This window comes from Macadamia integrifolia, chromosome 5, assembly GCF_013358625.1.
Source record: "Macadamia integrifolia cultivar HAES 741 chromosome 5, SCU_Mint_v3, whole genome shotgun sequence".
Taxonomy (NCBI): domain Eukaryota; kingdom Viridiplantae; phylum Streptophyta; class Magnoliopsida; order Proteales; family Proteaceae; genus Macadamia; species Macadamia integrifolia.
In genome coordinates, this window is record NC_056561.1 from 43,427,481 (window position 1) to 43,437,264 (window position 9,784).

Consider the following 9,784-nt stretch of genomic DNA (forward strand, 5'->3'; position numbering starts at 1 on the left):
AGCTATTTGGGAGATAGGACTTAAAGGGAATTAATGATTATTTGATGGGGTAAACTAGGAAGCGAAATAAGAATAGGGATATGAGATAATTAGAGACCAAAAGAAGGGCATAATGGTAAATCAGACTTAAAAGACAGAAAAGGGGCAACTCACGATTGTGTTGTCTTCTACCTTAGGTCAGAATAGGGGCGGAAGAGATGGGAGGATTCAGATCAATGGAACTTCATCAAAAGAGCTCGGTTTGGGCTGAAATTTCAAAGGAGAGGTCGCAACTCACAGCCCTACTAAAACCATCAAAAGTCTCCTTAGGCAACAAGCAATGCAGGGGTTCCAGGCTACTGAAACTGAGCTTTACGGTGACATCTTGTTGTCCAGACCTGCAAGTGAAACTCTACCCTGTGATGAGAGGGATTTTCGGAACTAGAGTTTCGGGGTTTTGATCTCTTAGGGAAGAGCAATCTTCGCACAAAATTTCAGCTCCAACAGATCAAAGGTAAGAGAGATCGATCCCTTGTTTGGTGCTGAAACTGTCGCCCAGAAACAGGGGCTCGGCCAGCATTAGAGAGAATGAAAAGAAGGAGAACAAGAACAGAGGGAAAGAAGAAGAGAAAAAAAAAAAATTCAGAAAAGAGAGTCACGACAGCCAAAGCTTCAGCCAAGCAAACATCCAATTTTAAATCAAAATTTCAATTGTCTCTTACTAGTGAATTACATGGCTTATAAAAAAAATTCAAAGCATCAAAAAGGTAACTAATTTAAAATGGAAACTAATAAAATTAGAAGCTAACTAATACAAAAGAAATTGTTTCTAAATCCAAAGAGAATCAAATCAAAAAGATTTTTTTTTTTTTTTTGCTAAGTCCATTGTGCAACTGCATCAGCTCTCCTGGTCTTAGAAGAACTCGACTCCGTCGAGTTAGGTCGTGCTCCCAAGATACCCTTGTAAGTTGCTCGTTGATGAGGTAGCGTGTATCTCGAAACAAGAGATGGGAACATAACACCAAGAGGAGGGAGAGTAGGCTAACGTGTCACTGGAGCTGGAGTCAGTCGACGACGTGGCATGTCTGATAATGCATGTGGCCTCATTAAGTACATACGACCTCCTTGCTTCACCTTGATGGTGTTCCGTGCGCCATCGTAGAGAATGCCTGTATGTCGCTGCCAAGGTCGCCCTAGAAGAATGTCACAATGTGCCAATGGAGTAACCAAACAGGTGACATGGTACTGTATCGGCCCAAATTGTAAGTGTACTCGAACAACTGCAGTCGCCTCTTCTCGACCTGTGGGTCCAAAAACTCTCACGTGAGTCTTCTTGAAAAGCTGCTTCTGTGGAAAGTTGTGTGCTCAAACAAATTCAATAGATATAAAATTTGCTTCTGCCCCAGTATCAACAACTGCATGAACATCAGTGTGATAGGAGCCGTGCAGAAAAATACCCTTCTGTCTGAAGAGAGGAGCCTTATCAATTAGTCTATTCAAAAAGGATGAAAGGCTAGCTGAATGGGCTTCTACATCCTCATCTTCATCATCGACAATATCATCGTCCTCGAGGGGATAAGGATATAAATGAGATTCATCTTCACTCTTGTCTGTCGGCTGCTTCTCTGCTACATTCACAAAACGAGTCCTGTTGGGACACTTGTTGGAATAGTGACCCTTCTCGCCACAACTATGGCATAAGATATTTTTTACCCCAATACTATCCTTTTTGAACTCTGACCGTTTTTCTTCAACTCTACGAGCTTCAGGCTTCTTTTCCTCCATACATGGTAGAGGTCTATAAACTAAAGGAATCTTGAGCATACTCTTCCAATAAATGGACTTCTCTTCAGCTGTCTTGGCATGAGCTGCTGCCTGATGCAATTGCACGATGGACTTGGGAAAGAACTATCTTTTGATTTGATTTTCTATTGTTTTAGAAATAATTTCTTTTTAAATTAGCTAGCTTCTAATTTTAGAATAGTTTCCATTAATTGTTTGATTTTTCCTTTATATTAGTCATGTAATAGAGAAGAACTCAGTTTTAGAATTTGAAGTTTTTTTGAAGAATTGAATTTTTGGAATGAATGATATGGCTGCCGAGAAGCTTGTTCTCCCACTTTGAAGTTCTTTCTCTGATCTTCCTCTCCATTCTTGTTTCTTCCTCTTTCTTTCTTTTCTTCATCATCTTTTGTCTATTATTCTTCTTCTGCTTCTTTGTTTTTTTTTTTCTGCTCTCTTTCTCTGTTTCTGGGTGATAGCTGCAGCCGCAAATAAGTGGGTCGACCTCCTTCATTCTTGAACTACTTGGACCAATACCTTGATTGAAGGTTTCCTATCTACAGGCTATCAAAACCCTGGAGTATTACATCCAAGACTGTGTTTTGTTCTGAGAAATCAAACTCAGATTCAGATCTGGTTCTGAAACCCTCGGCCAGCCCTGATATCAGAGAGGAGACTCCATCCTTTCACTTCATGTTTTGGCTGAACCTCGGCTGAAATTACAAGACCTGTGAGCTGCGATTCTCCCTTCCAGGCCAAGGTCGATACATGATGGTGTGAGAGAGCTCCATCAAAACTATCGAAGCTGCCCTCTTTTCTGGTTCTGACGCAGGGTTGAAGAAAGAGTCGTGAGTTTGTTTTATTTCTTTTGTATTCTGATTTCCAGTTATGCCCTCTTCCTGGTCTCTAATTCTCTCATGTCCTAAACTCATATTGTGTTTCCTAATTTATCCCCATCAAATAATCATTAATTCCCTTCAAGCCCTATCTCCCAAATAGCTCATCAACTAATTCTGGTTATTACAATTCTGCCACCCCCCTTATAACTTAAGCTTAATTACAATTCTGCCATTGGTTATTGCTATTATTTATTGAGTGTCCAATTAGGCCCTAGGCGATCCGATTCCTATTCTTGGAACCCGGATCCGCATCACTACCACATCAATAGACCTGAAATCAGTGTTAGCCAATTCAAGTCGAATCTCAGTACTTAACCCACTGATATATCGCATCACCCGTTGTTGGTCTGTCTCCTGAAGTCGACACCTTGACGACAGTTTGTGGAATTCGAGGGTGTAGGAATCCACATCTTTGTTCCCTTGTTGCAAATTAAGTAATTTATGGAACATTACCTTTTCATAATTAAGAGGAACAAATTTTTCAGTCAGGATCTGCTTCATGACCTCCCAATTGGTAACGGGTCCAAGTCTTTTGACAAACCTTGCATGGATTATATCATCCCACCATGAACATGCATACCTAATAAACTTGGTGATGATGAGTTCACACTTCTTCACGTCTGGAAGGGACTTATACGCAAAAATTCTCTCCACTTTGGTAAGCCAGTCAAGAAATTCCTCATGTCCCTTTTCACCACTGAACTCAGGAACCTCAACTTTGATGCCATAATCTCTGTCAGAAAATTGCAGGGTAACATCCTGGGGAACAACTGGATCAAGTTGCTGCCTTTGAGGTGTCTTAGATCCGTAAGTGTTGAGATGAGGAGGTAATGTAGAGGATCCTTCTTCAGCTCGCTTGTCGGACCTCTTCATAAAGGCAATCATCTCTTCCATAAACTTGTCAAACTTAGCTTCAGTCCTCTCAAGCCTAGCATCAGTATTCTGTTGGTTCTCGGCTAACTCACGATACAATTTGTTCAACTCAGCATTGGTAACGTTACCTATCATGGTTAGGGAAGTGCAGGAAATTTTTCTCTGATACCACTTGATGCAGATCCGGGTTCCAAGAACAGGAATCGGATCGCCTAGGGCCCACTTAAACATTCAATAGAACAAAGGCAACACCCAATAACAATTGTATTGAAATCAAGCTTCAACTAAGTGGAAGAATTGTAATTAAGCTGAAGTTATAAAGGGGGTGGCAGAATTGTAAATAACCAGAATTAGTTAATGAGCTATTTGGGAGATAGGACTTAAAGTGAATTAATAATTATTTGATGGGGTAAACTAGGAAGTGAAATAAGAATAGGGATATGAGATAATTAGAGACCAAAAGAAGGGCATAATGGTAAATCAGACTTAAAAGACAGAAAAGGGGCAACTCACGATTGTGTTGTCTTCTACCTTAGGTCAGAACAGNAACAACTGCACTTTCTCAAAGGAGCAAATCATATGCACCAATAAGTATTTAAAAGGAAAAATGGAAATCTACTCCAATTGAACCACCGTTCCAACTGCATAAATTTTGACGCCTAGGGGAAAACATGAAAGTCAGGAAACTACTGAATTTCATTACAGAATTAAGCATATAAAATACAACACTCCTAAATAAGCTCCTCCAATTAGGGCAAAATCTGCATCATCAAATGGTACCTCTTGCTAATTCCACCATTTTTTGCACCAAATTGTTTTAGGTCGACTGTGCTTTAATAGCAAGCAAAATATCAATTTTTAATTGATTGCTAATAACAACCCATAGTCCTTACACTGACTTGGTTCATCTAACGAAATGGCTTCATGACAATAATTTCCTGTTACTTGGATAGGCATTTAAAAGGATTGGAAATAGTCGGCCACCGCAGAACAATCTCCACATTATCCAGAAACTGTCACTAACTCGACAGACTGGAACTAAAACAATGAGACCTAAGAAGATTGGCTGCTGGAAACACCCTGTTTGTCCTGAAAATACATGCAACAGGTAATAATATCATAGAACTACTCCAGACAAGCAAAACAATCAGCAGGTAACTAATGGCAGTAAGCTGAAAGCCACCATATTAGCTGATGTGTGTGATGTGTAAAACAGCTTTTGAAGACCCTTTTTGCCACACCAAAAAAATGAAAATGTAAACAATGCCTCTATATCTACACGGTTGAAATTCCACCAGACATTTACGTGGTTAAAAATCTCCACAACAAACACAATTCTAAATCATCGTTGAAATTCTCTCCTGACATGTTAGTTCCTAACTTTATATTTCCTAGTTTAGCCACACATCCATCTTAGCATCCTCATCTCAGCTATGCACAGCTTCTCTATATGGCACTTCTTAATTGCCCAACATTTGGCCCCATATATCATGATAGGTCGTACAAGAGTCCTGTAGAATTACTTTAAGATTTAAAGGGATACTCCGGTCACACAATATTCTGAATGAGCTCTCCATTTCATTCATCCCACTTTAAATCTCGGTGAAACATCATCCTCTCTGTAACCTTCTTTCTTTATGGTAGACCTCAGATATTGAAAATAGTCAATTCGTGGAATCTCTTTCTCCTTGATTGTTCACAATTTCATTATCCATCAAAGTTGCGAAAATTACACGTCATATATTCCGTCTTCAATCTACTAATTTGAAAACATCTTGTTTCCAAGGTAGATCTCCATAGCTCTAACTTAGTATTAATCTCTGCTTTAGCCTCATCCACTAAAACGATGTCATCAGTGAAAAGCATACACTAGTGGACTGTTGGTGTATGATGTCTTGTATTCCGTCGCAGTTTAATCCAGGGAGTACTGGTGCAACACCTAGACAGGCAGGACGGCAGTCCCACTAGCCGGTTAGCGGGCCGTGGGGGTTGCAAGGGGGGCAAGAGGCCCCCTGCATAGCAGGGGGTGTAGGGGGGCGTAGCCCCCCGCTCGAATTTTTTATTTGAGGGCAATTGTAGTTTAATCCGGATTATGGTGGCAATTGTAGTTTAATCCGGATTAGGGTTTTTTCGCTATATATTTGTAGCGAGGGTTTCTTTCTCTGTAATGCAACCAATTTGAGAGAAGTGTGAGGACGAGCGTTGTAACCCTATTCTCCATTGATAGTGAAGCAGGATCTCATCTCACCGGGGACGTAGGCAACCTTGCCGAACCTCGTAAAATCCGTGTGCATTGTTTGTTTTGTTTTTCCATTATCTTCTGCATCGTTTTAGGGTTGCGTTTCTACATGGACCTCATCAAGAATGCACTTGGATAGCTCATCCAAGATAAGCGCAAACAAATAAAGGCTTAAGGCTGATCCTTGATGTGACCCAATCGTAATTGGGAATTCCTTGCATTGATCTCCTACAGATCTCACACTAGTCACCACCCCCACATACATGCCCTTAATTATATCCACATATGTAATCGACGTCTATCTGATGCGGATCCGGGTTCCAAGAACAGAAATCGGACCGCCTAGGGCCCACTTAAACACTCAATAAAACAAAGGTAACACCCAATAACAATTGTATTGAAATCAAGCTTCAACTAAGTGGAAGAATTGTAATTAAGCTGAAGTTGTAAAGGGGGTGGCAGAATTGTAAATAACCAGACTTAGTTAATGAGCTATTTGGGAGATAGGACTTAAAGGGAATTCATGATTATTTGATGGGGTAAACTAAGAAGTAAAATAAGAATAGGGATATGAGATAATTAGAGACCAAAAGAAGGGCATAATGGTAAATCAGACTTAAAAGACAGAAAAGGGGCAACTCACGATTGTGTTGTCTTCTACCTTAGGTCAGAACAGGGGCGGAAGAGATGGGAGGATTCAGATCAATGGAACTTCATCAAAAGAGCTCGGTTTGGGCTGAAATTTCAAAGGAGAGGTCGCAACTCACAGCCCTACTAAAACCATCAAAAGTCTCCTTAGGCAACAAGCAATGCAGGGGTTCCAGACTACTGAAACTGAGCTTTACGGTGACGTCTTGTTGTCCAGACCTGCAAGTGAAACTCTACCCTGTGATGAAAGGGATTTCCGGAACCAGAGTTTAGGGGTTTTGATCTCTTAGGGAAGAGCAATCTTCGCACAAAATTTCAGCTCCAACAGATCAAAGGTAAGAGAGATCGATCCCTTGTTTGGTGCTGAAACTGTCGCCCAGAAACAGGGGTTTGGCCAGCATTAGAGAGAATGAAAAGAAGGAGAACAAGAACAGAGGGAAAGAATAAGAGAAAAAAAAAATCAGAAAAGAGAGAGTCACGGCAACCAAAGCTTCAGCCAAGCAAACATCCAATTTTAAATCAAAATTTCAATTCTGTCTCTTACTAGTGAATTACATGGCTTATAAAAAAAATTCAAAGCATCAAAATGGTAACTAATTTAAAATGGAAACTAATAAAATTAGAAGCTAACTAATACAAAAGAAATTGTTTCTAAATCCAAAGAGAATCAAATCAAAAAGATTTTTTTTTTTTGCTAAGTCCATTGTGCAACTGCATCACTATCTTTGCTAGTGCATGCCGGATTAGATCTCTAGGAATTCCATCATAAGCTTTTTCTAGGTCAATAAAGACCAAGTGGAGATCCTTCTTATGGGTTCTATAACTTTCCATGAGCCTCCTCAGTAGGTAGATAGCCTCTGTTGTAGATCGACTTGGCATAAATCCAAATTGGTTCGCCGAAATCTTAGTTTCTCTTCTCAAGTGGTCTTCAATAATCTTCTCCCATAGCTTCATAGTATGGCTCATTAATTTTATGCTTCTATAGTTATTACAGCTCTAAATATCCACTTTATTTTTGTATACCGGACCACAATGCTTCTCCTCCACTCATCTAGCATATTCCTTTCGGTCATAATCCTGTTAAACAGCATGGTTAACCAAGCAACTCCACATGCTCCTAGGGTTTTCCATACTTCTATTGGAATCTCATCTAGGCCTAGTGTTTTCATTGCTTTCATCTTTCTCAGGGCTTCTTTAGCTTCGGCCACACTGACCTTTAGTACATATCTATGATGCGTGGAGTTCTGTTGTGTAAAGCAATGGAACTTCTGACCTAAAGCAACACTAAAATGCAATGCATCAAGCCATCAAGTAAGAAAAGCCAACATCATGTACCAACACATAATTCACAAGTAAGAAAAAACCAACATAATGTACTATCACCAAGTACAGAATGTAAGAAGAATAGAATCGATTTCACAAACCATAGGACAAGACAATACATGCTTGCTCAACTGGTAGGACTGTTACTGGCCTGTTGGTCCTCAGTGTCTTGCTCCCTGTTAACTTCATTTTGAGAGTCCATTTCCATGTTGTCATCTTTGGGATCGACACCATCTGTCATTGTAACATCATCTTGGATCTTCAGATCTGCAGGTAGCTGGCCTGCTTTCAATGCCTGTTCATGCCAAATCATAATTGAAACCTTAAAAGTCAATATGGCAGAAAATACAGCACACAAAAGCTAATAAAAAATCAAGAATTGGATTCTACTTTTCATCTTTATAAAGAAAAATTCAAGTAGTATAAAGTTATATTTAAAAGGGAAAGAAGGAAGGGCAAGGTGCTCATCCAAAACATGTACACAAGCAAATCAAAAGCAATAGAGGAAACATAAGGAATTCAATATTCTAAGAAGTCAAAGCAGAAAGGATGGCCAAAAGATGACTATAATTGCATAGAAACTATCTGAGCTTCAAAAGGATAATACCTTTTCAAGTCTTGCAACCTCTTCCAGAGTCTGGGAATTCACTATAGCAGCCTGCAACAATAGAGTGAAGTATAAGTAACTGTAAAAATGTGGACCTCTAAAAAGTTACACATAGCAAGATTTTGGAAAGCCAACGTAAACTGTAAACATGTGGAACTCTAAAAGGTTACTCAAAGCAAGATTCTGGAAATCCAATGTACAGGTAGCCATGAAGCCTTCTAAACATAACAAGCATAATACCTTAATAGCAATTATTTGCTCTGGTGTCGGGGCGACTACTTTAGGTGGTGCTTCTTCCTTTGGAAGCTCTGGAACATTTAGAACCTCACCTGGTATGAATGTTTTAACAGATTCCTTTTTAGCCTCCTCTTCAGCTTCTTTTGAGGCAAATAAGCTTTCAGCTTCAATTCTCTCCTACCATCAACAGAGCCATGATAACTAAAACGAAACATTGCAATATTATACAAATCTAACAAAAAATTGCAGAACTGTATGTACCTCACAAAAGTCTCAATACCCTAAATCTTTAGGTTTAATACACTCCAGATGATAAACAGATAGATGCTCTCCCAGGTTTTTTTAAATATTCATTGCCTCCTTTTAAATTATGACAATGTGCATAACTTGGCACAACCCACAATTTGTCTTTTTCTTCCCTAATAAATAAATGAGAGGATGTCTCTAGAACAAGATGACCTTAACATACTGCACAGATCACTACAGCCACATAATTCTATCAGAAACACTGAAGGGCCTGTTTGACAACATTTCTTCCCATTGGAGTGTTTCTGAGCGAGAAATTTTATTTTTCTCTCGGGGAATACTTCTGTGAAGTAGAAACGTGTTTGGTAACATGGCTTAAGTGCATCTGAATCATAAAAGAAACAGAAATGTATATGGAAGGCACGATAACAGAAGCACTTCTGGCACTACTACAAAATTACTGTTAAAACCGACTATATCTAGAGATGAGGATCAATAACTATTGCAATATTACAAAAGAATAAATCAGGGGAGAGTTCAATTTATTTATCCAAAAAACAAAAGGAAATCTAATTTGACGCCTCAGGCAGTTGTGAACCTTTCCAGGTTTTTCAGAACTTCCAATTCGAGTAGCAAAAATTCATTGTACAGCAGAGTTTTGAAAAGCCATAACTATGGCTATTTCTCATGAGCCCTATCCAAATCACACCCTAAACAGCTAAACCTACTACTCACCACCTCTTGTCACTACTCTGTTTTTGAATTTCACAGTAGCATAACCATTTGGGTAAAAATAACTTGATCTCCAATCAGTGACTTGTCTGTGCTATGTGATTGAAAAGTGCATTTGATAGGCTTCATTTAACAATTCCCTAAGTGTGCTTAATAAATCTTTGTTCATGGGATCAGAAAAGGTTCGACTTTGGGCCAATAATTTCGTTGATTTATGTT

The 9,784-nt window shown here is 39.3% G+C and overlaps 1 long non-coding RNA gene across 2 annotated transcripts; it reads right to left on the minus strand.

Annotated features, from left to right (window-relative positions):
- Window positions 1–4,211: 4,211 nt before the first annotated feature.
- On the minus strand, window positions 4,212–8,795 carry LOC122078575. Of its 2 annotated transcripts, none has more exons than XR_006140118.1 (4): window positions 8,591–8,795; window positions 8,351–8,401; window positions 7,863–8,038; window positions 4,212–4,622 (listed from the first exon to the last, which is right to left on the minus strand). It is a non-coding gene; the product is annotated as an uncharacterized LOC122078575 (long non-coding RNA). The 2 variants fall into 2 exon arrangements; XR_006140119.1 differs by having other exon boundaries at window positions 7,845–8,038.
- Window positions 8,796–9,784: the final 989 nt, after the last annotated feature.